Genomic DNA, 27,243 nt, shown 5'->3' with positions numbered 1-27,243 from the left:
TTGTATGTGTTTTTGGGCCCGATTTTTGCGTTTTTCCCATGTGAATGCCCTGAATTGTTCTCGAACACCCCATTGCACTTTTCCATTGTCTTTCCTCAACTTTCAACACAGTTTTCCTTTTTATAGCATTTTGTTCCATCACACGATTTGGGTTTTATGAATTTTTCCATTCAATTTGTGCTTGTCGTGCCTCACATCACGTGTGACCACTTGTTTTTTTTCAATTTTAATCCTAACATCGCGTGCGTCACGTCATCCCACACCTGTGCCATTGTTTCAACCCCCATTGCTTCCCACCACTGCAAATTTTTTCACATTCCCCGCGCTTCTGCGTGGGACGAGGGGGGGCTTCCTTGTTTTTCTCCTTATTTATCTTCAATGTTTTTTTTTATTTTTCTAAAGGCCAATTTTTTTAAAAAAACCAAACCCCTCCCACCCAATGATTTTCCTCCTCTCCTTCCTCTTTCTTCTCTCTCCCTCTCTTTCTCTCTCCTCGACCCTTCCCTCTCTCTCCCCTCTCTCCTTGCTCCTGTTCTTCCCTCCTTCCCTTCCCTCGCCATCTCCATTCCTCCTCCTCCTTCCTGTCACCTTCTCTTTCCCACTCCCCATCTCCTCCTCCTCTCCTCCTCCTCCTCCCTTCCTCTTCCCCTTCTCCTTCGTTTTCCCTCCATTCTTCTCCACCGATCCTTCTCCCTTTCGCCTCCCTCCTCCCTACGTGCAGCCCTCCACCCCTTCGCCGCCCTGCCCCTAGTCATCTGCCACCCCCTAGCCTTTGTCCACCGCCCCCTGGCCTTCGTTTCCACCCCCCGCCTCCTCGTCGGCTAGCCACCCGCTGTCAAAGAGTTTATTGTTCATAATATAAATCATGGGATTCTTATGAACACAGAAGAACTTCACTGGGAGTTATATGAGGAATTTGCATTCAAAATTCACTCATTGTTACTCAATAACCAACTTAGTTACATAAGTTCTTTTGTATTTAGCATATAATTCTTAGTTGTACCATGAAAATTGATGAAAAATAAGTCTATGGGAACCTACAACTTGGTCAGCTGGAAGTAATTAATAGTGTGCATGATAAATCACATTGATTCAAGTGCAAAAATATGGTTAGAACTCAAGAAAATTGCCAAAAGTCCACTAGGTTCACGGGGGACCTGAAATAATAGACTAATGTGACTAGCAAGTGACCTAAGTATGTCAAAAAGTGACTTGGGCCTAAGCAGGGAGAAGCCTGCATTTTTCGGCGCAAAATGCGGGCTGCACAGCCTGACTGCAACTGGAGAAGTGCTGGAGCTATGGTGCATGCTTTGGAGCATGCAAACTGGAGATCAACAGGACCTGGAGATGAAGATGCAAACATGGTGAGAGCTCCACTTATCTATCCATTTGGTCTGACAAAAATGCATGGTATGACAGTCTATAAAAGGGGAAAATCTGAGAGAAAAGTATTCAACCTACTCTTATGTACGTCTTCTCTCATTTTGTCTACCTTATTCATGGTCCAATGAAGCCCGACTTGTACCCAAGTACTTGAGTGACTTTGGGGCAAGAAAAGGGTGAGGATTTTGAAGATGTATGGGCTGTTATGGGCTAAAATAACCAGTCATAAACAGGGTAGCCCACTGTTCTTGTCCATTTTTATGAGCAAACAAGAGATTTATGTGGTTGTAGTACAAGAAAATGACCTCTTTTCATCAAGATCTTACTCATTAATGATTAGAGGAGCTTATTCATGAGTTTATGCACTCTTTTTGAGCTTGATTATGGGCTGGAATTTTTTGTTTTAAAACAGGGCTGAAGTTAAAATTATGTTCCTTCAATGCATTTCATGTTTGGCCCAAATCTTGAATGTATTTGAAGTCTACCAACATAATACTTGTTTCCTAGAGTTGAAATCCATCTATGAACTTGAGGTAAAAGCAATTAGTGCTTGCATTTGATATTCATATTTGGATTAAGAATCTGAGTATATCCTTGATGTTATGGAGTATGTATCCAAAGGCATTTGATGAAATCGAGATAGAGTTATTTATTCCATTCATGTATGCTAAATACATAGAGAAAAAGCTTGAATTCTTCTTCCACATCTAAATCATTTCTAAAACCCAGATCTTGTTAAAATCCAATATTTTTCCCTTTCCTGAACTTTGAATCCCATTCTCCTCTTCTGCACTAAGCCTCGGTGGTAGACCTTCAACCCTTAACACGACGACAATGGTGAACCCAACGTGAAGGTCCGCTGCGGGAAGAAGAAGTCCAATGGGAGAGTCATCAAGTTCGGGAGGAGATTCTTTGCAATAGTTGGTTCATCTGATGAAGAAAGCCAACAACAACAATTGCAATTTCAGCAACAGTTACAATTGCAACAACAACGGAGACAAGAAGAAGAGCGGATTGATGCTGTTGCCATTAAAGCTTTGGAAGCAGTTGGGTAAGAGCTCATCAAGCAATTTAATGGGCAAAATGTGTCCTCGTTTATCCACCTCTATACTGACAAGGTGGTCTTCTTTGGAGTTCCTCAACATGCCTGGAGCCGTTATTTTGCCCATCTGGCTGTGCATGGTCTCCAGGACCGAATTCATGGTCTTTTCCAAAAAGACACGGGATGGTCCGTGTTCAAGAAGGCTCTTCGAGAAGAATTTTTTCTTGAAGATTCTGGCCTTATGACAAAGAAAGTTTTCACTGAATGGGTCGAAAGGCCCAATAAGGGTCTAACCGACACTGCTCTTCATCGAGAATTTGAAAGCGAATTTGCTCAACTAGATCCTGACGATCAAAAGGTATGGAAAGCCAAAAGATTGAATTATTTCTAAAAGCTGCAGATTCTTCTCTTCAAGAGAAGCTAACTGATCAACTTGAAGACCCTAGCTCTAAGACGGGATTGAAGACTGCTTGCAGTGATGTCACTGAAGCAGTTAATATGATTGCTCGAAGAGAGCGGTTGCGCCTAAGATGGGGATCAACCCCTGCATCAATTGAATCCATGAAGGAGCCTGTTCCAGTTCCTCGACCTCCTGTCTCTATGGCCGAGCAACCAAGAAATTATGTTGTTTCATCTCCAAAGAAGGATGTCATGGACTAGCTAATTAAAAGCATGCAGGATCTCCATCTTAATCTAACAGAGATTAATTCTAAAGTGGAAAGGCTTGATATTAAAGTGGAAGAAAGGGGACGATGAACTGCCCAAAGACTTGTACGAGAAGGCTTCAAAAGACGTTGTATCTGGTATGATAGCCTACAGCATGACAAGAGGGAGTGCGGTGCATTCCGTGAAGCTGAAGCACAAAAATTAGTCTTTTGGAAGGATGGTAAAATTCATGCAACCGAAACAAGGCTTCCTCTTGAGCCAAACTTTAGCAATGGTGGCATGAAGAAAAGATTGGAGGATTTGGCAACAAGAAAAGCCTATGCAGATGTTGATGCAGCAACCTATGGGCTGCAAATTGAGCCAACTAATGAAATTGTTAAAGCATGTAAAACTAATGCGAAATCTAAAGTGTGGATGCAGGCCTTGGACCGCATGGAGCAAGGCAATGCAACTAAAGATGATTTAACCACTGCCAATCAATGTATCCAAGGAAGAACCGGTTGGACCGAGCCTGTTGATTCATTTTCAGCTTTTGCCCAATTAGCTGAAATTAATAATCATGAAGCCATGATAGAAGAAAAGAGAAGAAGAGATGAAGATGTTGCCGGTCCTTCTTCTTCAGGGCCAACTAAACGCATAACAAGAAGTAAACCAGACCAACAGAAGGCTGCTGAAAATCCTCCACCGCCAGAGCTTGATATGGGAGATGCCCCTCAAGCAAAGAAGATAAAAGGAAAAAGAAAAAGCAAACATCCCAGTTACAAGTTGCAGTCAGACATAGAGACCACAACGGATCTTAAACGGATCCTAGAAGAAAGGATTCTTGGAAGTAGAATTGAATTTACATTAGGTGAAATTCTCGAAATTGCAAAACAAGGATTTCATGATGTAATAATTGATGTAATTAAACAAAAAAGACAATATGTTGGTGAGAAAACTGAAGAATCTGTGCATGCTTTTTTGCAAGCACTTCATGTGTATTTGCAGGATGAAGAGAAGCTGAAAACTCAAGGGATTGGATTGGAGGCAATCAAAGAATTGATTGCAACCATAGAAGACAAAGATGAATACATTTATGAAGCAGAAACTAAAGAAGCCATTATGGTGGGGTCTTCTCAATCTAAAGTGCAGCCCATGCTTAAGAAAGAAGCCCATCTTCACAACATGCAAGAAGAAAGTGATGCTCACTTTATTCCTAGTAGTCACTACTCCCGTACCCATTTGGCAAGGGCGACTATTGAAATCATTGTTAAAATCTGTGAAAAAGAGACTCCATGCATTGCCCTTATAGACCATGGTTCAGAGATTAATATTATGTCAAGAAGTCTCTATGAGAATGGCGGATGGCCCATTGATGTGGACCCAGGATGGCGCATGAAGGCAGCCAATAACTCTTCTGGCGATCTTTATGCAGCATGTCCTTATGTACAAGTTATTATTGGTAATGTAAAAGATGAATTTCATTTCTTTGTTCAAGATTCCTGCAGCTATCCTATCATTCTTGGACAACCATTTATTTCCAAGACTCATTTAGAGATAAAGGCCCTTGATGATGGTTCATCATATGCTCGGATAAGAAGTAAGGATAATGACAAAGTTGTCCAATTCCTGACCCCGTCTGTGTAAATCACCATCGGAATAGGGATCGATTGAGAGATCATCCTATTCCTCCTAATGCCCGAGAATTTAAGGGTTTTCGGGTAGCGCTGATATAAGTGGAGGCTATGGCAATGCATCATGTCATAAAAAATTGCCTCCACATAAAAAGGAGGCAAGACCAAAAGCTGACTTGCAGATTTTTATAGCCAATAGTGTGGGCTGTTATAAACAGTTTTTAGCCATGAATAAGGCTGAAAGAAAGTATTTGTGTCATATGGAACAAGAGCTGAAGCAAATTGATGTTTTACCTAAAGATGAAGAAAATTTAGGGCTATTTTATGGGCTGAATTATAATGATACAATGGCTGAAATTTATATAGCCGTTCATGCAAAAAATCAAGCTGAAAATCAGTCCATACAGGTATGTACATTGGATATGTATGATATAATTCAAGAATTTGCAGATTATGAAGCTTTTGGACAGCCAAACAAGGATGAAGTAAGAGTAGAAACAAAGTATAAAAGAGTTGATAAAAAGGTCAAGCCGGTGGCTACTCCTCTACCACCTGAAGGCGAAGGACTGGCAGAAAGGGTATCCAAACAGCCAAGTCTTCAAGATCCTAAAGATATTGGTCACCAATTTATAGCAGAAAGTCTACAAAAGCTGAAAATTGGTGAAGAATCTTTCCTCTTGCCAGCTGAAAAGCAAATCTTCATGCAGATGTTAAAGCATCATGGCAAAGCTTTTTCATTTCAGCCACATGAAATTGGCTGTGTGGATCCAAGCATTGTGGCACCAATGGTGCTTTTTACGGTCCCACATGTTCCTTGGAATCTTAAACCAATTCCGGTACCAAGGGCTCATTTGCCTAAGTTATTGGAACTTATAAATGAAAAGATAAAAATGCGAATATTGGAGCCATCCTCAGCTCCATATTCCAACCGATGATTTATTATGCCTAAGAAGAATGGATCTTTGCGATTCATTCAAGATTTACAACCTGTCAATAAAGTCACTATTAGAAATGTTGGATCAGGGCCAATTGTTGATGAATTTGCTGAAGCTTTTGCATGTAGAGCAATCTATTCCATGGGAGATTTATATTCAGGCTATGACCAATTTACATGCTTTCGCGTGCCAGATATAAGGATGAAGAAGGAATGATGGATGAAGAAGAATCAGAGTCTATAAATGATGCTGTAAATGCAGGTACAAATCTGAAAACAGCAAGCATAGCTGAATCTAATGACGATTCAACAGTCAAAAATGCAGGTACAACAATAATTATAGCAAGTACAACAGGTTTAGCTGCTAGAACAAATTTTACATCAACAAGGAAGGATGAAACAACCAAAGAAGGACAGTGGGCAGCTAGTAGACAGCATGCTCAATGTTTTATTATGGTTTGTTCACACTTTAAAGAGGAATATTATGCAGATGATTGGCTAAAAATTGGCCAATTTTTGAGCACTATGACAAAGAAGGAAGATTGGTCCAATGAAGAGTTCAAGAGAATTAAGAGAAAAGCTTATAGCTTTTTCCTTAAAGATGGTTACCTTTGGAGGCATGCGAAAAAGAAAGGAAGGGCGCCTGTTCGTGCCTTAGGAGACAAAAAGACTCAAAGACAGGTCATGCAAGAATTTCATGAAAGCCTAATGGCTGGTCATAGAGGCATATGGGGCACTTTTGCCAAAATAAAAGAGAAATTTTGGTGGCAAAACATGTATAAAGACATTGAGCATTTTGTTGAGTCTTGTCATGTTTGTCAAATGTACTCTATGGTTCAGCATAGAGATGGGCTTCAGCCTACCTATCCTTTATCCATTCACTATAGATGGGTTATTGATTTAGTAACCATGCCTACAGGAATTTGGAACATAAGATATCTAGTACTTGCTAGAGAAGATCTCACAAATCAAGTGGAAGGAAAAGCCTTGACAACAAAGTCTACTCAAGCTGTTTGTAGATTTTTACTTGAAGAAGTATTTTGCAGGTATGGATGTGTTGCCAAAGTAACTGCTGATAGAGGAGAATTGGATGCTGATGAGGCTCGCCATTTCTTTGCTCAATTGGGAATTAAATTATCTCTTACTTCAGCCTACAACCCTAAAGGCAATGGTAAGAGTGAAAGAGGTCATCAACCAATTCTTAAAGCTTTAGCAAAATTTTGCAAAGAAAAGATGAGGGAATGGCCTAGAATGCTACCATTTGCATTATGGGCTGATAGAACTACCCATAGTGTAGTAATAGGTTATATGCCAGCTGAACTAATATATGGACAGCCACCTATCATGCCTATTGAGGAATCCATTGTCACATGGAGTATCTTACCTTGGGATGAAGGTATGAATAGAGAAGAATTGTTGACTCTACACATAAGGCAACTTGAAAAAAGACCAGAAGATGTCAAGACAGCCATTGAAAGGTTGAAAACAACAAGATTAAAGAATAAAAAGAGGTTTGACAAGCATCATCGACTCCGTCCAAGAGTATTCAAGAGAATGATTGGGTACTTGTCTATGATAGTAGCCTGGACAATCAATATAGTGCTCATAAATGTTAGCCAAGCGATGGTTTGGACCATATGTTGTAAAAGTAGTACATAATAATGCTACTTACTCTTTGGTTGAAATGGATGGGACCATGATAAAATACCCATAGCCGAGAAAAGAATCAAGCTCTTCAAATGAAGAGAATCTTCAACTTATGAGCTTGATGACTTAGATATGAACCCTCTACTTGAAGACAAGCAGGAAGAAAAAGACTTAGAGGATGAAGATGAAGATATATCAGAAGAAGACCCTCCTTAAAAAGGTGACTAGAGGGAATGTTACTAATGTAGCCTTTGGTTCATATTTATATGCTTTTCTGACATATTCATGCCTTAAGAAGGATGTTTTTCATCCTCCTCCATTTGATCCAGTCCCTCCCCCTCCACCTTCAGAAGATTTAGAACCCATTGACATAGAGGATACTGACTCCTCCCCTCCATTGGTCATTCAGTGAAAGCGCTTGAAGCGTGTAGCAGAGACAATTCCACCAGTCATTCCTACAATGTCAGTTCCTGCTACCTTTGGAAGTGAACTCCCTGCCTACCTCACATGTAACAACTTATTCAGGGCACATCTTGAGGGTTCTTTGGATATATCAATTCCTTCGCTGAATCGCTTAGTGATAGGGGATGCCATTCCTTTCCTTTGCAAAGACATCCAAAGTTCTATTGAACTCTCAGTGACAGCTTGTGCTCAACAGTTATATTCTTCTTTCTATGAAGAATTGATGCAATCCAAAGACCAGATGAATAAGGCAACCACAAAGCTAGCCTCTGGCAAAGACACTCTTTCCGATCATGCACTTGCAAACATAAAGGTAGGGTTAGGAACACTTGGCCCATTTCATAGATGGTGGAAGGGAACCATCGTTGTTAATGTAGGAAGATTGGAGACATCGATAGGAGGTACTAGGGCTTGCCATAGAACATGCTCAACATGGTCGAGACTATACAACAACACCCAAGGAGATAGCTTTGTCGGTAGAGTCCCTCAATTCAAGTGTTGATGACAAAGAATAGAACTCTTAGCTCATGGGCACGCACGAGGATGATAGAACAGTTGCTCACCCCATGACGCACATCATTCAACAAATAAGCATGAAATCCCATAACTCACAACCGGTTTAGAATTGAAAAAGGGGAAAATGCTTTGGAGGGAGTATGCTAGTGTGCACAATTGATGGTGCATTTGTGCATTCCACTTGATGTCAGCATACGGTGCAAGAAGGAAGGCCATGGAGCCTTATCATGTAGTATACAGAACAAGGTGATGTGGCTTGTGATGGTGGCAGAGACCCATCCCGTGGGTGCATAGGGAAATGAGAATGTACATGACTCCAATGTCATAACGTCCCTCAAACCTCACCTCTCAATGATTGTATTAAGAAACACCAGTCACACTCTGTCGCCCCTCTATCGCACACTCTATTTGAGAATACAGGAGGGCAACTCGTTCCTTACATCCATTGATGTAAACCTCACAATCACTTGTGCAAAGGTTGTATGCCTTGTGCACATTTGATGGTGCAACTGTGCATCTCGCCCTCTGCTGGCATACGGTGCAAGAAGAAAGGCTAGGGAGCCTTATAGTGCAGTGCACAGGAACAAATCATGATTTTGCATTGAGAGGCCCAACCCATGCGTGCAACACTCCATTCCCACTCACACCTCTTAGTTGAATTGAAGGGAAATGATTGGTCACTCGACCCACCCCCTATTGCGCACTCATTTGATAGATATAAAGGGCAAACCATACTCACATCCCTATCCGATTAGAATGAAAGCTCGTATCGCTCAAGGGGTTATCCATGAAGATCTCTTTGACTATTATTGTCATCATGGTGTTGAAGATAAGGTGTACCCAGGGAGGCACCCAACATGTCTAGTACTTTGATTGGGTTGTATGAAAGATCGTCTCTTAAAGAGGATCAAACGGATTGATGAAGTTGCAGGGATAGCGCATCAAGGGAGGTGGCTTGAAATGGTATCTAAAGAAGTTCTACTGGTGAGTCAGCTATCCTAAACTATGGGGTGTTACCACATTTTCCACAGCCAGTTTCCCACCCAAGGGTGGTTACCACCTTTTCTTGGAACAAGGCCTGCTATGACAGGGAATTGCTTCCTTTTCTCCCATAGCAGTTTGTTTGTTTGTTTTTTTTTCTTTTCTTTTCTTCTTTTCTACTCCCCCGAGTGTTTCCACCTTTTCTCGAAGAATAGATCGGCATGACAGGGACATAAGTCCTTTGCTCCCATAATTGATATACCTTTTTGTTTGTGTTTATGTTTTTTTTTTTCCATGAATAAAGAGAATGGTGGAAATACCATTTGTCAGGACCATCCACATCACCACTGTTGGATTATATGAGAGGAGAATAGAGTAAGAATGGGAGGTGTCTGGGAGGAGTTAGCAGAATGGGACTACTGTATGAGGAAGATCATAAGGGCTATCAGAAGCACGAAAAGAAGGACAGTGCAATGCCAAAGGGAAAGGGTGGGTCGATTGTGATTGTCAAGATCCCCAGAGAGGGAAGTACTTCTTCAGGTGATAGCCATTGATCAGAAAGAGATCCTCAAAAGCATTGACAGCTTTCACTTGGACACAACCATTAGGATTGATAGTAAGTACCTTGTAGGGACCCATCGAGCATTATTGAAGCTTGCTAGTAAACTTGCCAAATTGGGAATCATAGACCAGGACAATATCACCTTCTTTGAACTACTTGTGCTTGATGAAACTATCATGATAGGCCTTGCCTTGCGCTTGAGTGGTTTCCATGCACTGTAGGGAGATTGGCCAAATCTCATCCAAACATTCCAAATGCAATAGGCGGCACTGGAGAGACTCATAATCTCTAAGGTTTTCTTTGACTGCCACTCGCAAAGAGGAAAACTCCAACTCAACAGGGAAGAGGACTTCTATGACATACCACCAACTGGAAAGGGGTCTATCCTATAGCACCCTTGTAATAGGGTTATGTATGCTCAGAGGGCCTCTGTAAATCAATCATCCCAATCACGATGATGTGCGGCAATTGTCCTTTTCAAGATCAAGCAGAGGATGCGATTGGTGACTTCAACTTGGCCATTGGCTCTGGGGTAATAGGGGGTGGACTTGCGATGGTGGATCTTATATAGTTCTGTCAATTGTTCCATGATTTTATTAAGGAAATGAGTACCTCTATCACTTACCAACTCTAGAGGACTGCCAAAATAGGTGATGATATTCTCATATATGAACCATACCATGCTAATTCCATTGTTCCGCTTCAAAGCTTTAGCTTTACACCACTTGGTGACATAATCTATACATACCATGATGTATATGTTCTACTTCCGTCTAGTGGGCGGATCAATGGGACCCACAAAACCCCATCGACCCCACTTCTTGAACAGCTTTAGGGGAAGAACGGGTTGCAAGGGCATGGCACTAGATTTGGTAGGCTTTCCCATTTGCTGACAAGCATCACATCGCTTGTAATAGTCATAGGCATCCTAATGGAGGGTCGGCCACCAGTATCTTGCGAGCAGAGCCTTTCTGGTTGTTGCTTCTTCTGTGAAGTGTCCACATATGGCTCGTCATGGCATGCTTTCAATACTGTGCCAATTTCGTCTCTTGCAACACATCTTTGTAACACTTCATCTTTGCCTTTCTTGTACAAAGTACCGACTAGCAAGATGTAGGGGGCTAATTCCAACAGAAGCTTCTTCTTCTCACGGCTCGAGATGCTAGGGGGATATTGTTGAGTTTCCAGGAGGTTGGCTATGTCTACATACCAGGGAGTTATGGTTTCAACCAAAAATAAGGAAGCATCAAGGAGGTCCAGATCATTGTGTTCCTCTTCTGTAGTTTGAGGGATCCCTGACATATGATATACTAGGACATGGGAACATCTAGGCTTACTGACCACTTCAAAATCGAACTCCTGGAACAGGAGCAACCATCGCATCATTCGTGCTTTCACATCTGCTTTGTTCATCAGGAAGGACAAGGCTTCATGGTCCACATAGAATTTGAAATGTGTCAACAAAAGATAGTGTTGAAACTTTTCCAATGCAAACACCAGTGCTAAGCACTCAAGCCCTGTAACTGTATAGTTCCGTTCTCTATCAGTGACCTTTTGGCTTGCATAATATATTGGTTGATGCAACTTGGAAGAACCCTTTTGGCACAAGACAACACCTAGCACTTCAACCAATGCATCTGTGTGCACATGAAACTCCTTTGTCTAGTCAGGAGGCTGTAGGATGGGTGCTCTGATGAGGCAGCGTTTTAGGATATTGAAAGCTTCTTTGCAGTCATCAATCCAAAGGAAATCCGCATCTTTCCTTAGGAGCTTATGCAAAAAGGCTTCCTTGGTTGCAAAATGTGCAATAAATCTTATGTAATAGCCCACATGGCCAAAAAATCCTCTCAATTGCTTCAGGTTTGTTGGTGCTATTAAGGTGGCAATCTTCTCAATGTTCATTGGGTCTATGGCTATCCCTTGTGGAGAGACAATGTGGCCCAGAAGATTTCCTGATGATATGCCAAAGACACATTTGTGGAGGTTGAGAGAAATCCCATACTCTCAGCATCTATCCAAACATTGCTCTAGGTGTCACCAATGCTCACGGATAAGGCTATAGACACAAAAGTCATCGAGATACACTTCAATGAAATCATGTTGATGGTTCTGGAAGGCAATCATCATTACTTGTTGGAATGTTTAGGCGAAACCCATTCACTATTATGCACAAGATAAATGAATTCTGTTGGGGGTAAAGGTGCCTCCGCCCAACTTCCCATGTATTACTACACTTTACTACAATGACAGTACCTGCCACTGTACACTTCAGGTGTCGGGCACCCATCACAGTCACTTATTCTTTATTCTTTTACTAACAATTTGAATAAATGAAGGCCTTGCCACACACATTGTGGTTGTTGGAGTTCCTACTTTGAGTTTCATTCTCTCTGTTGCTCTTGTCCTCCATCCGCAATAGCTCTCACCGCCAAGCTTTTTCCTCCTGGGTTCCACTTCCCTTTCAACAACTGGTATCATAGCAAAGGCATTGGAGCTTGCTCAACATTATCTTCAGCTCAAATTTGAAGAGCTTCAACCTGAGCTTCAATGGCAGCCATGGCACCTTCATTTGAAGGTATGTTTTGATCTCCCGCCTCCTCCTCAAGCTTCTATATTGGCACCTTGTAGGGCTGCATTGAAGCCCCCTCAATGTTGCCAAGTGCTCCAGAACACTTCTAAAGACCCCTCAGTCCCTAGGAGTAGTCAGTGTAAAATGTGGTGCATTTTTAGGGGGCTAGGTTGATCTCTTCCTGGCATTTCCAGCTCCTTCCCCGATTTCTGGGCACTATTGGCAACCTTCTCGATCATCTTTGGACTCCCAGCATTAGTTCTTGGTCTTGGTGATCGATTGGAGTGCTTTTCTCTTCAACCATTGCTGTATACACAGTCCTAGGACTGTCAAAATAGGGTAGTACTTGACATTTACTGTTTGATGCTTCTTGGCATTGCTCGTTTGATGCCTATTGATGCTCGATGATGCCCAGATGTTATGGGATGCTATGTCTATGCTTTGGGACTGATTTGGAGCATATTTGGATACCAATTGAGCTTCATTTGACAGTAAATATGCTGCTGTAATATAGTGGGATGAAGCTTATTTACTTGGTGTATGCATTGGTTCTTGGATACCGGGTGCTTACCGGAGATTTGAATGATCATACTGATGTATTTGGAGATTGTAAAATGCTTCTTTTTGGTTCTGGAATGCTTTTGAGCTTGGATTAGGCTCCAATTTGATTGTCATTCATTGTCATTTGGCTTCAGTTGGCATGCTTTGGACCGGTTTATGCCTATTGTCATTGCTTGACATTTAGGCTTCTTGTATTTATGCTTTGGTCGGATGTGGATGCCACTTGGTTTGCCCATGCTTGACAATTATTTGGAGCTTCATCTTCAGATGTATTTGAGAATTTTGAACCTACTGGGCATTACATTTAGATGTGATGCTAGGAGGCATATTTCACAGTGAATTCCGTGCCACAATGGATTCTGTGAGGCTTTCCGGTGGATTCCGTAAACTGTGTTGACCAGGGCTCATACACAAAGTGGATCCTTTGTGCGAGAAGTTGATGGGGACGCCTATCCTTTTTGGGCGTTTCATTAATTTAGTGTGTACATGGGTGATTCCATAGCAGGTGATTCCGCAAAATACATATTAAATTAATAAACGTTTCTGAGTTTAGAGTGCGCACTTGTGATAAATTAAGGTTAGGATTGATTTCTAACCAGTTGATTTATTTATGTAGCTGAAGACTGCTAGGTATTCACTTTTGTTGGTTTAATTGTATTATTTTACTAACGATTGTGAATGCTTCAATTAATGTGTAGAGATAGCAGCACTGGCGGAGGAAAGCATTGGAGGATAGCATGTATTCGAGTTATCACTTATATTTTGATGGGCGCATACCTTAGGCATGGTGCCTATATTTTGTCGCGCCTTGGATATTTATTTATTATTTTGTATGCGCATGGGCGCATGATTATGATATTTGTATTTGGATATTGTATTGGGTATGCCTGACTCTTTGGGCGCCCGCCCATTAGCTTGATTTCTATTTTGTGCTAAAGCAAACTCAAAAGCCAAAAGCGTGCTATTTTGTAAATTAGGCTATTATTTGAGCTTGAAGATGATTAACATATAAAATACATGCTTTGTGGAGCGCTCACACAAGGCATGGGGGGAGATTGCACCCAATTGGTCTCTTGTTTATGTCGTGCATGCTTTCTACCTTGAGTTTTGTGCAAAAAGTAGAGTTCTTTTGTCCTTGGGAACCTTCTGGCATTCACTACGCGAGCATACAACATCCGATCTATGCACTAGTGGTATCAGAGCGAAGCTGAGATCGAGAGCTTCCAATCTCTATCCATCTTCTGCAAAGGTGGAGCTCCTGGAATGATCGAGCTCTACGGTCAGTCTCATCGCGAACGGTCGATACGGGTGGATTCCTGGCGGTCAAGAACCTCTATTTACAGCCTCTGATTGCGAAGGACCGGCCTGAACGGCAGAGGACCACTCCAGCATCCTCTTATCCAAGTCATCTTCTCAGAAGTTTAGAGATGAGTTTCATAACTTCTATAAAGCTTAAAAGCTTCAAGGCTAAGCTTTTTAAAAGCTTAGCCCATCAATTTTTTAATTCGGCGGTAGGGCGGCATGTATCCGTGATTTTCGATGTCAGAAAATGCCCCCCCTAAAAATCGTCATTTGCTGCTGCCAGACTAACCATAAGCTAAGTTACCCAAGTCTTCAGTCACACAAATCTTCCAATTTGATCAAGTTTCGTAAGTTTGCAACTCTGCAAGTTAGTCAAGTCACCAGAAGTCAGAACTGACTTGTGCCCAAAACTCCCATAAGGACTGTTTCTACGCAAAAGCACCGAACTGCAAAGTTGTTCCCGGGAAGACTCTATTCGCATACGCAGACTTGTTGAACCAGTTTCAGCACATACAGAAGGACAAACAAAGATTTTACAAAGATTTCAAATCCCGCAATTGCCAAAGACGAAGACCGTGAAAGCCAAACGAAAAAAAATCTATAAGCCTTGTACACCCGATTTTGAGCTACGATCATCCTGCTAATTGGATTTTGAGAGTGTGAGGTCTTTTGACATTTTGCAAGATGATGGAACAAAATATGGATGATTTAATGGCTGAAGGCAATCTTCCTGAACCTACGGTGGAACAAAAGTTGGATTTAATTATGATGCAGTTGGACGAAGAACGAAGAGCCCGGCAAGCATTGCAAGTTCAATTGGCCAATTTACAAAGATCGACTATCGACAAAGAGGAACCACAATCCGAAGATCTTATCCGACGTACCATCGATGCGACTCTCGAAGCTCAATCCATCCGCAAAGAAACAAAGATAAGTAAGAGAAATTTCAAATTCCATACTTTCAATGGCACTCGAGATGGAAAAACTGTTCTTGCATTCATCAGTCAGTTTGATGATTAATTTCGTGAAGAGATATACGCTGAAAAAGATAAAATCAAGTGTGTCACTAATCATTTAGTGGATAGAGCATCTCTTTGGTGGACCGTGGTTCGTAAGAGCATAGATTGTTCCACTACCTAGGAGAGTTTCAAGAACAAGTTTATGCAGAATTTCCTTCCTCCACAATTCCATGAAAAAGCCATAAAGCAATGGGACCTTCTTCAGCAAAGAGATCATGAGCCTATTTCTCAGTACATCGAACGCTTTTGGAATGCCTTACTCCAATTACGCATGCTTGAAGACGTACCTGAAGCGACTCACAAGCGCAAATATATGTCTGGATTACTTGGGCATTACTACACTGAAGTCAATATGTTCAAGCCTGCAACTCTTGAAGATGCAATTTCTCTAGCTCATGACATTGAAGACAAGTTTCGAGGAAGAGACAAGCGTCCACAATAATTTCAAGAAAATGGTAACTATAGTTCTAAGCAATTCAATTCAAATTTTAGAAGATTCAATCAAAATTCCTTCAGTGAGGACTCCAGGTGTGCAGAGAGCACGCGTTAATGCAAAGACTCCATTGAGTGATCCAGTGGTACGCAGGTCTAGCAGGGTGAGATACCATGTTAAAAGATTTGGTTTTGAAGGTTATGCAGCTCACCATTATGCTTATATGGTGAAACTAGTTTAGGATGTTGAGCCCACATGTTTTGAGGAGGTTGTTGGTCATGCTCATTGGGATGCAACAATGGATGAGGAGATGGCTGCATTCGAGGCCAATAAGACTTGGGATCTAGTATCATTGCCGAAGGGCAAGAAAGCTATTGGATGTAAGTGGGTTTATAAGATTGAGCACAATGCAGATGGTTCTATTAGCAGATACAAAGCTAGGCTGGTTGCAAAAGGCTATGCCCAGACATATGGCATAGATTATGATGAAACCTTCAGTCCAGTTGATAGGATGGCAACTGTCAGATGTGTGATTGCTTTGGCAACAACCAAAGGTTGGAGATTGCAACAAATGGATGTGAAGAATGCCTTCTTGCATGGTGATTTGTAGGAAGAAGTGTATATGGATCAGCCAGCAGGTTATGAGGATTTAAAGCATCCCACGTATGTGTGCAGGTTGAAGAAGGCACTCTATGGGCTCAAGCAAGCACCTAGAGCATGGTCTGACAAGATCAGAGAGTATCTTGTCAATATTGGCTTTTATGTTTTTGATGTTGATCACTCACTTTATGTGAGAAAGGGAGATGCAGGTTTGGTCATCATAGTCATCTATGTGGATGACTTGATTATTACAGGTGATAGTGATAGTGGGATTGCTGAAGTCAAGGCATTTTTGAAGAATAAGTTTGAGATGAAGGATTTAGGTGAGCTAAGGTACTTCCTTGGCATTGAGGTGATCAGATGTGATGATGGTATATGGCTGTGCCAAAGACAGTATGGCTTGGATATGTTGTTTAAGTATGGTATGACAGCATGCAAACCACTTTCAGTCCCGTTGGAGCAGAATGTAAAGTTGAGTGCTGATATTGGGGATGAGATAGAAGATCCTACTATGTTCAGGAGGATAGTGGGGAGTTTGATCTGCATGACCATTACAAGGCCAGACTTGAGCTACGTTGTTGGTCTTGTGAGTCAGTTTATGCAAGTACCTAGAAAGCCACATTTGGATGCAGTCAGATGCATATTGAGATATGTGAAGTCCACATTACATTATGGACTTTTCTATGAGGCACGTACAGATGTACAGGTGTGTGGATACACAGATGCAGATTGGGCTGGTAGTATGTCTGATAGAAGATCTACCAACAGATACATGTTCTCTCTTGGTAGTGCAGTAGTTGCTTGGAGCAGCAAAAAGCAATCTACAGTTGCTTTGTCGAGTACAGAGGCTGAGTATAGAGGTGCTGTTGTTGCAGCATGTGAGGTAGTATGGCTGCAAAAGTTATTGGTTGATTTGGATGTGCAGGTGGAAGGTCCAATTGTCATTTATTGTGACAACATGAGCAGTATACAGTTGACTAGGAACCCTGTGTTCCATGCCAGGACAAAACATATTGAGGTACACTACCACTTTGTTAGAGAGAAGGTACTAGCAGGTGAGATTGACTTGGTGTATGTCAGCACACAGGATCAGATAGTTGACATCTTCATGAAGGCATTGGGTACAGAGAAGCTTCAAAAGTTTCGAAGCTTACTTGGAGTTGCAGAGATGCAGTGGAGCTTGAGGGGGAGTGTTGAGATGACAAGCTCAACACATGTGGACATTGATGATGGACCGCCTAGTTAGATGAGTCCACACGTCTATATTTAGCACGTCAGTGGTCATTATGACTCTCACATGGCCACTGACTCATTACTTATTATATTTAGGTTATTACACCTATTTACAGCTGGCATAGTTATAGCGCCAGTCGACTAGTGTAGTTGGTTATGCATTGTTTGACTTAGTAGGCCACTTTCTTTTATGTTGTATCTTATCTATACTTTGTGTACATTGTAAAGTGTGTGGAAGAAAAAGAAAAAATCAGCAAGAAAACGTTTTGGCCTCCATCTCTCCTCTTGTCTCTTGAGTGAGCTTCTCCTTGTGCATTCTGTGTGTGTTCGGCGCAGCATCTTGAGCAAGTCCCCCCACCACGCGATTCTTGACATCCTTTGCTAGACCCATAGCCTCTACCATGGCTGCCACGGCCCTTTGATTGGAATAAAAAATTGCATCCTTGTTTTTAGAACTGCTTGACCTTGTAGCCAAGCCAAGTTTAACCTCCTCATGGATAAGCAATGCAACTAGCTCATTGAAATCAGGCATTTCAGCCGGCACAGACACAAAAGCGTCAAAAGACTTATACTTAGGCCCCAAACCATTCAAAGTCATAGCAACCATGTCTTCATCTTCAACCTGTGAACCAATAGATGCTAGTTGATCTGCAATGGTCTTGATCTCCATGACATAATCATGTATGGATCTGCTCTTTCTCTCCATGTTGTTGAACTTCTGCTTCAACTGTATCTTTCTGGCACTTGTGGTTGTGCTATAGTATTTGACCAGGATGTCCCAAGCATCCTTAGGAGAGTTGCAGTTCATTATCTGCATTACCATGGAATCTTATATACATAGAGACAACCAGTGCAAGACCCTGCAAGCTCTTTCTATCCAAGCTTGATGTAGTCATCTCTGATCAGCTGTAGGTCGATCGACTCCGGTCACCAACTCCCAGTATCCTTTACAAATCATGAAGCTTTTCATTCTGAACTTCCAGATGGCATAGTTATGGCTGTCCAACTTCTCCCCCACAATCTGGGTAATATTGTTTGTCATTTCTGCATTTGCCATGTTGTAGACCCTGTCTGGCTACCTGCAAACCAATTCTTCTTAACAATTCAGTTTTAGCCTACAACTTTATGATAGTTTTCAGCACTCTATGTGCTCAAACATTCAGTTATTCCAGCCTGAAAATAGCGGTACATATACCTTTTGACACTTGGCAATCACCTAGGTATTGTAGCCTGCATGTACAGACTGCATTCAATGCAAAACCAGCATGTATTTGGGCAACCTATTCATGTATAGACAAGCAGTCTATAGGCTAAAAAATAATAGTAACCAGTAGCTCTTTTTGAGCTCAACACAGAGGGTATGTGCCCCAAGATCACTTACACTAGTTCAGAGTTATATCTTTGCATATGGGGTTCCACAGCCTGACCGCTTCCAAGTTGTCCCATCTTCAAGAGCAATATCAGACAATGCATTCACACTTCATGACCATCCAATAGAGTGTCAAAGCATTTTTTTTCTAATCCAAATTTTAGTTTCCAAGAGCATCCAATGCTCATGTCAATCCTCAAAAAATTTGCTGACATATCCAATGCCATACATGTCATCAAGACCAACAAAAAAAACATGTAATCTTCTAGTATAGATGACTACTTGCTAAAGACTGTGAATGATAGTTTTCATCCTGTCAAGAACTCAAAAATCTGAATTCTTTTCACACCAAACTTCAGCTTATAAGCATGGCATTCAATACATATGTCTTCTTTGCATGTACAGAAGCTCAGGTGATTGTTTTGGACATGTTTGAAGGCTCCAATGTCATGTTTGAAATGCATACATGCTGTATGTACTCTGTATATAGACAGTGAATATTTCCAGACCTACAAATAATCCTTTCAGCATGAGTCCCTCACCCAATACTGACATGTCCAAGCTTTCAATAACCTCTTAAAGAGCATAGGCAAGCTCTATATCAGTCTGTGAATGGTGTGAGTGACAGTTTGATGTTGATGATGATGATAAAGATGAGCACTTGGATGTGCTCAAGGGTGCTCCCCAAAGCTCCCACATAAGCCTCAAACACTAACATGAAGCATAGACTCCATCTGACCAAAATGCATACCTTGTTGCATAGACAATGACAATCAATGGCAGTCAGTCCTCTTCACTTCAAGAACATGTGTCTTCACTCCCGAATGCTTCACTCCACAGAGCCCAATCATGGGTGCTCTGATACCATGTTCAAAGTCAAAGACAGAGATAGAGAGTTGGAGTAATAGTGTAGAGCAATGTACTCTCTCTCACTTCCATTATCCATTCTCACACATAACTAAGGTGAATAGTACAACCTAAGGTCTAAAGGACCATTCACACCAAAGACAGCTAAGTCCTAACACCGACTTATTCAATGTCCGCATAGTGTGGTACAGCTGGACATCCTAAGTGTCGGGTACAGTCATAACTAAAGATAGATAGATGAGCTTAAAGTCTAACAAATCTGCAAGTGAGATTCAATAGGGATGGTTGTTTTATTGAAGAATATGGCAATGGATGTAAATTGATTGCCAAAGTTAACAAAGATGGCAGAATGTTTACCTTGGATGCATCTATCCCAAAATTGAAGGCAGTCATGTTTGCCAATGATAATGGAGTAGTTTGGGATATGTAGAAATCTGGCACAAACTCATTGGTCATGTTAATGTAAAAAAATTGAAATGAGCAGAAAGAGGTTGTACTTGGCTTGTCGAAGTTCAAGTACACTGATCTTGGACATGTATGCTCTACTTGTTAGTTTGGAAACAAGCGAGATTCCCATTCATGAGACATGTTAGAAATAGTTCTCGGCCTTTGCAGTTGATACATTTGGACGTATGGGGTCCTGCCCATAATGTGTCTTTTGGTGGTGCCACATATTATATATCCTTCATTGATGATTTCAGCTGATACACATGGCTATACATTTTGAAGCACAAGGATGAGGTGCTTGATGTCTTTAAGGACTTTAAGAAGCATGCTGAAAATGAACTTGGTTGTTATATCTCATGTTTGAGATTCGATGGAGGTGGAGAATATGTATTAACATAGTTTGACAGGTACCTTGCTAACTCTTGGCTATGGAGATAAAGCTTACTGTATTCTGGAAAAACGACTTGATGAAGGAGATATTGACGTGGTCCTCCGCTTCCTCAGGCCGGTCCTTCGCGATCAAAGGCTGTAGATAGAGGTTCTTGACCGCCAGGAATCCACCTGTATCGACCGTTCACGATGAAACTGACTGTAGAGCTCGATCGTTCCAGGAGCTCTGCCTTCGCGCAAGATGGGTAGAGATTGGAAGCTCTCGATCTCAGCTTCGCTCTGATACCACTACTGCACAGATCGGACGCCGTAAGCACGCGTAGTGAGCGTCGGAAGGTCCCCAAGAACAAAAGAACTCTACTTTTTGCACAAAACTCAAGGTAGAAAGCATGCACGACATGAACAAGAGACCAATTGGGTGCAATCTCCCCTCATGCCTTGTGTGAGCACTCCACAAAGCATGTATTTTATGTATTAATCATCTTGAAGCTCAAATAATAGCCCAAATTACAAAATAGTATGCTTTTGGCTTTTGAGTTTGGTTTAGTGCTAAATAGAAATAAAGCTAATGGGTGGGCATCCAAGGAGTCAGGCAGCACCATGCCTAAGGTATGGGCCCATCAAAATATAGGTGATAACTCGAATACACGCTATCCTCCAATGCTTTCCTCCGCCACTGCTGCTATCTCTACACATCAACTGAAGCATTCACAATCGTTAGTAAAATAATACAATTAAACCGACAAAAGTAAATACCTAGCAATCTTCAGCTACATAAATAAATTAACTGGTTAGAAATCAATCCTAACCTTAATTTATCACAAGTGCGCACTCTAAACTCATAAATGTTTATTAATGTAATATGTATTTTGTGGAATCACCTGCTATGGAATCACCCCCGTATACACTAAATTAACGAAATGCTCGAAAAGGATAGGCATCCACATTGACTTCTCACACAAAGAATCCACTTTGTGTATGAGCCCCGGTAAACAAAGTTTACAGAATCCACCATGAAATATGCCTCCTGGCATCAATGAATTCAACTATGATTCTAAAATAAGCTCTGATAGAGTGATCCTAAGATTCTAAAACCCCCTAGGACTCGATGCACCAAGGGAGAACTCCCAATCCACCTAAGTGTAGATGGCTGAAGGAGGAAGCGAGAAAGCAAACGAAGGATTTGGATGCTAAAAAGAAAAGGAAACCATAGAACCTACCTAAATGATTATAGTCTCTGAAGAACAGTGTAGACAGTACGTTCTCTCATTGAGCCCCTTGAAGTGCCAATTCTAGGTAAGACAGGACTATATGTTAGGGAACATGGTGTGGAGGAATGGAATTGATATGGACATCTCAAAAGTGAAGGTGATTATTGATCTTCCACCTTTGAAAAACTACAAGGGAGTTCGGTGCTTCCTAGGTCATACTGGATACTATTGAAAATTTGTGTTGAACAATGCATTGATTGCTAGATCCCTATACAAGTTGCTGTGTTCAAATGGAAAGAGGAGTGCCAACAAGCCTATGAATAGCTCAAAGAGGCTCTAACATTAACTCCTATCTTAAGAGCCCTAGACTAGTCCATCACTTTCCATGTGCACATTGAGGCTTCAAAATTTGCGATGGAGGCAATGTTGTGCCAACCTAGTGAACATAACATGGATTTCTCAGTGAGCTTTGTAGCAGGCAGCTCACTAATGCAGAGATGAAATATTCCACAGCAAGAAGGGTTGGCAATGGTGTTTGTAGTTAAAAATTTAAGATGTTATCTTTTGGCCACATTGTTCATCTTCTGTATTGATCATTAGGCATTGCTTTATCTAGTTAACAAACCTTGCACAACAAGATGCATTGCCAAATGGTTGCTACTTTTGTTTGGATTTGATTTCTCATTGGTAATGCAAAAGGAAAAGCAACATTATATGGTAGATCACATGTCCTACGTAACCACTGGAGAACCTTCTAGGAAAGGCATCATGGATGATTTGTCTAATGCTCACCTTTTCACAATATCCAGTGAAAAGGAACTTACAAAGTAGACCTTATATCTTATTGGGATGATGATATGGTGCAGATCTTAGAAAATGGGATCCCCGATCACCCGATCAAAAAAGCTAGACTAGCATATCATATATTGAAGCTTTAACCTTACTAGATGATTGTGGGATAGCTTTATCAATTAGGGCAGGGTGGTCTATTAATAGGGTATGTCTGTGAAAATGAGATGCATGATATGCTCACTAAAGTGCATGGCAACTTGAATAGATATACAAGCCTATACTAAGACAAGTTGTCAATAGCCCCATGGAAATTCAACAAGAATATATAGTCCATCCCTTTTAATGATGGAGATATGTTGCATCTTTCCATCATGGCCTTAAGCACATTGTCTAGAGTTTTTCACTATAAACATTTCCACAACTAAATATGACCCTGAGATGCAATCACTTTGAATAACATGGAACTCTATTACAAATTGCAAAGAAGTTTCAACTCAAATTTTTGAAAAGTTAAGAAGACATGTTTCTGAAAAGCTCATGCTATAGTTAGCCTTTGAGGAGTATTTTTTGTACTATGAAGAGAGAGAATAATCATATGTGTATAGGAACTAAAGAGCTAGTTGGGATTTGCAACTAATACCTTGGCTGATTTCAACCAAAGAAGAGATCTCACACTAATGATCTTAAACCAACTAGAGAAACTCATATATTTGGCCTTTTAGGGGCTGATACGAATAACTCTTTTTCTAAATGAAGTAATTTGTCATTGCTAGAGACAAGTTATCTTCGATGCCATACATGGGACGTTTCCTACTGTAGGCTAGTGGGAAAGCATTTTTGATCCATTCTTGAAGCCAGGGCTCAATAGTACCCATCAAATATAATGAGCTGCTATGGGGCTCAACCTCTAGTAGGTAGGAATGGACATCTAAATAGTTTTTATATTCATTCTTTAGAGACTTGTAGTGATAGTCCTCCAAGAGTATGGTATTGTTGGCATAAAATCAAGAGTATTTTTCCCACACTTTCTGCAAGCTCTTGATAACATAGGCTTCTCCCAATGTTTCTCTTCAACATGAGGGAATCTGGAAAAAACTCTTTTGTCACACTTCACAATCTTCCTAAGAGAATATATCTGCTCATACAAAAATAGGAACATAAGATTTAATCAATACGAAGTCTACAAATATCATTGGGGACCATAGCAAATATTTGGATTTTGCATCCAACATAACACTTAAGCAAATATAGCAAATATCATTAGGGACCAAAACCATGACATTTGCTTTGGTCCTCAATCACAACAGCAATGGTTGGGCTCTACGCCTCACCAAATAGTAATAATCCTCACTGACTTGGACTAGTTTGGACCTATCCAACAACTAGTCCTATTGAAAAGGTCCTTTTGATTCCTTCAAGAGCATCGCATTAAAATCAATGATTATCAATCTACCATTGGTTGCAAGAACATCACCTAGAAGCTTACTTTCCATGGGAAACTCCTCTTCAAGCCACTAGGTTATTAGGGCTACAAAATAAGTTAACAAATTAGGTATGTGCAGGAGACTAAAGAAATAACCAAACTCAAAAGTGACTAAGTTACATAATATCTTCACCTAGTCTCTGCTCATTTTTAGAAACCATAATGAACTCGCCTTCTCCCTCCAGCTCCTCCTTTTGCTCTTCAAAGATAGGAAATGTAGCGAGATCCTCCTCTCTTCTAGCTCCCCCTTTAGCTTTGTAGAGACAGGAACCATATTGGCTCCTCCTCTCATTCCAGCTTCCCCTTCTCCTTTTCATAGAGAGAGCAGGCTCAATGGGTATTTTTGCATGCATTTTAGTGTCACCCAGATCATTGCTTGCTTTAGGGTCCCCAAGCACCTCTTTCTTGATATTACCAAAGTTGTGTCCAAGCCCTTTAGGTCTTTCTCTACAGCATGGTTTTTTGCACACACCATATTAGCCTCGCAATCTACAAAGTTCAGCAAGATGACCCATAGAAAAAGAGGAAAAGAAAAAGGTAGACAATATGAGAAAGAAGCAAATAGTTACTTATTCTCTTGGATATATCCTTTGTGTGCCTAACTCTTGGCCACTTTCAGGATTTGATGATTGCATCCAACTTTCACACAAGTGTCATTTCTTATGACAGTGGCAGTGAAACATAGTGGGTGGTACTAGTGCCTATAGGTTAGCATGAAAGAACCCACCACATAGCTGGAGTCTAAAGACTCCCCACAAGCACAAGTCCCCAAAACACGGATTGTATTGCCTCCATTCACAACTTGGGGTTTGGGAAACAATGCAAACCTTCTGTCTTCGTCTAGTTTTGCAATATCAGCATTTTAAGAAAATCACTCTAGGTGTGAGCGTCTTGACTCTTGACCATGAGCGAATGACATTCCATCCACAAGATAAACATGAAAATGTTGTCAGTAGAGTACCAAATAGTACCAATGTTATTAAAAAGCACCAAAAGGTAAATCACAATGTACCAAAATACACAAAAAAAGTACCAAAATGTTTCATGAGGTATCAAAAATACACAAAGAGTTGGGTGTAAAATGCACTATAATGTGTGCAATAAAGTGTGCAAAAGTACTAAATAGTACCACGGAGTATAAAATAAGATTTGAAATTCAAAAATAAAAAGGAACAAATAGTACCAAAAATACCAAAAACTACCAAGTGATGGGGGCCCTCTGATAGACATGAGGGTCACCACTAACAACCGATGGGAGCCCCCTGGCAAGGGATGGGGGCATGCCAAGCAATGGAGAGTACCAAACAATATTTTATATTCAAAAATAAAAGTATCAAACAACACCAAAAATGATATAAAAGTACCAAGCAATGGGAGGTCCTCCCCCAATTGATGGGGGATCCTTTGAAAAAGTTCTTATGAGAGTCACCACCAAGCGATGGGGGGCCCTCTACCAAGGGATGGGGGTATGCCAAGCAATGGAAGTGTTCAAGATTCAAAGGGAGAGAGAGACAAAGACATGGAGCTGTAATAGAGAGTAGTGAGCTCTCATTGTTCTCTTCTTCTCATTATTCCATAATGCTTACTGAAGTCTAATTGCACATAATTGATAAACACACTAGGTCACTAATTGACCATACCACTAATTGTAGTTGTGTCTGATCAACTCAATTATTACAACACACATGTAGAGTGACAACTAAGATGAGAGATGTCTAGATAAGGTCGGTCATGTCAGTGATACTGATCACGAGCTTGATTCTCAACACTCCCCCTCAAGCTCAAGCTAACTATTGTACTCCAAGTAGCTCCTTGAAATGCACAAACTTCTCTTTACCAAGTGATTTGGTAAAGATATCTGCTACTTAGTCTTCTGTCTTCACATGGAGTAGATCAATCTTTCCAGCAAGTACCATCTCCCTGATAAAATGGTAATTAACTTCTATGTATTTAGATCTAGCATGATAAACTGGGTTGCTAGCTAGCCTCACACTATTGAGATTGTCACAATGAAATGTGACTTTCCTGTCTAACTGTATACCCAAGTCATGTAGCAGTTTCACAAGCCAAACTACTTCGCATGCTGCTAAAACTACACCCTTGTATTTTGCCTCTGTACTAGATAAATCAACAATTGGCTGCTTCTTACTACTCCAATTGATCATACTATTTCCCAAAGTGAAAGCATAACCACTGGTTGACCTCTTGTCATAGAGACAACTAGCCCAATCAACATCTGTATAACCTATCAAGTTGAATGATTTCCCATGCTCATAAAACAGTCCATAATCAATAGTACCCTTCACATACCGCATAATCCTCCTAACTACATCTAAGTGTGGCTTACGAGATCTTTGCATAAACTGGCTAATCAGCCCCATTGCATAACTCAAGTGGGTAATAGCAAGGTAAATCAAGCTACCCACCATCTGTATGTACATAGTGACATCCTCACAACATCAACTGCAAGTTTGAGATTGTGATAGACCAATGGTGTTTCCATGGCTTTACACTCAATCATGCCATATTTCAGCAACATATCATGAGCATACTGTTTTTGCAACAACCATATAACTTGAGGTGTAGACACAACCTCAATCCCGAGAAAGTACTTCAGCTCACCAAGATCCTTGACTTTGAATTCAACATGTAGCGTTGCTTTAATTTCAACAATCCCATGATTATCATCTCCAGTGATGGTCAAATCATCAACATAAACCACCAAAAAAACATAACCAAGCTTCTTCTTCTTCTTTGTAAACAAGCTATGATCTGCATGACCTATCTAAAAACCAAGTTGGTGTAAATAAGTACTTATGCGAGTATCCCATGCTCTCGATGCCTGTTTCAGTCCATACAAGGCATTTTTCAGCTTACACACATATGTCAGATTGTTAGGGTGTACATAACCTTCACGCTACTCCATATACACCTCTTCAAGCAAGTCACCATTCAAGAATACATCTTTGACATCCATTTGCCATAATTTCCATCCCTAACAAGTTGCTAATGCAATGACTGTTCTCACCGTTGCCATCTTGGCAATCGGGTTGAAAGTCTCCTGATAATCTAGGCAGTACTGATGTGCATATCCCTTTGCAAGCAGCCATGATTTATACCTTTTCAATGAACCATCTAACTTGCATTTTACTTTATAAACC

General features: G+C 40.9%; 1 pseudogene; it reads left to right on the top strand.

Moving 5' to 3' along the window:
- Positions 1-1,253: 1,253 nt before the first annotated feature.
- LOC148029026 (heme oxygenase 3, chloroplastic pseudogene) overlaps positions 1,254-27,243 on the top strand; it is a 41,844-nt pseudogene continuing 15,854 nt past the window's right edge.

This window comes from Lygodium microphyllum, chromosome 11 (genome assembly GCF_053477565.2).
Source record: "Lygodium microphyllum isolate KBCC chromosome 11, Lygodium_microphyllum_v1.1.10, whole genome shotgun sequence".
Lineage (NCBI taxonomy): Eukaryota > Viridiplantae > Streptophyta > Polypodiopsida > Schizaeales > Lygodiaceae > Lygodium > Lygodium microphyllum.
Note: the sequence above shows the minus strand (reverse complement) of the source record. Positions and strands in the feature narration are given on the sequence as shown.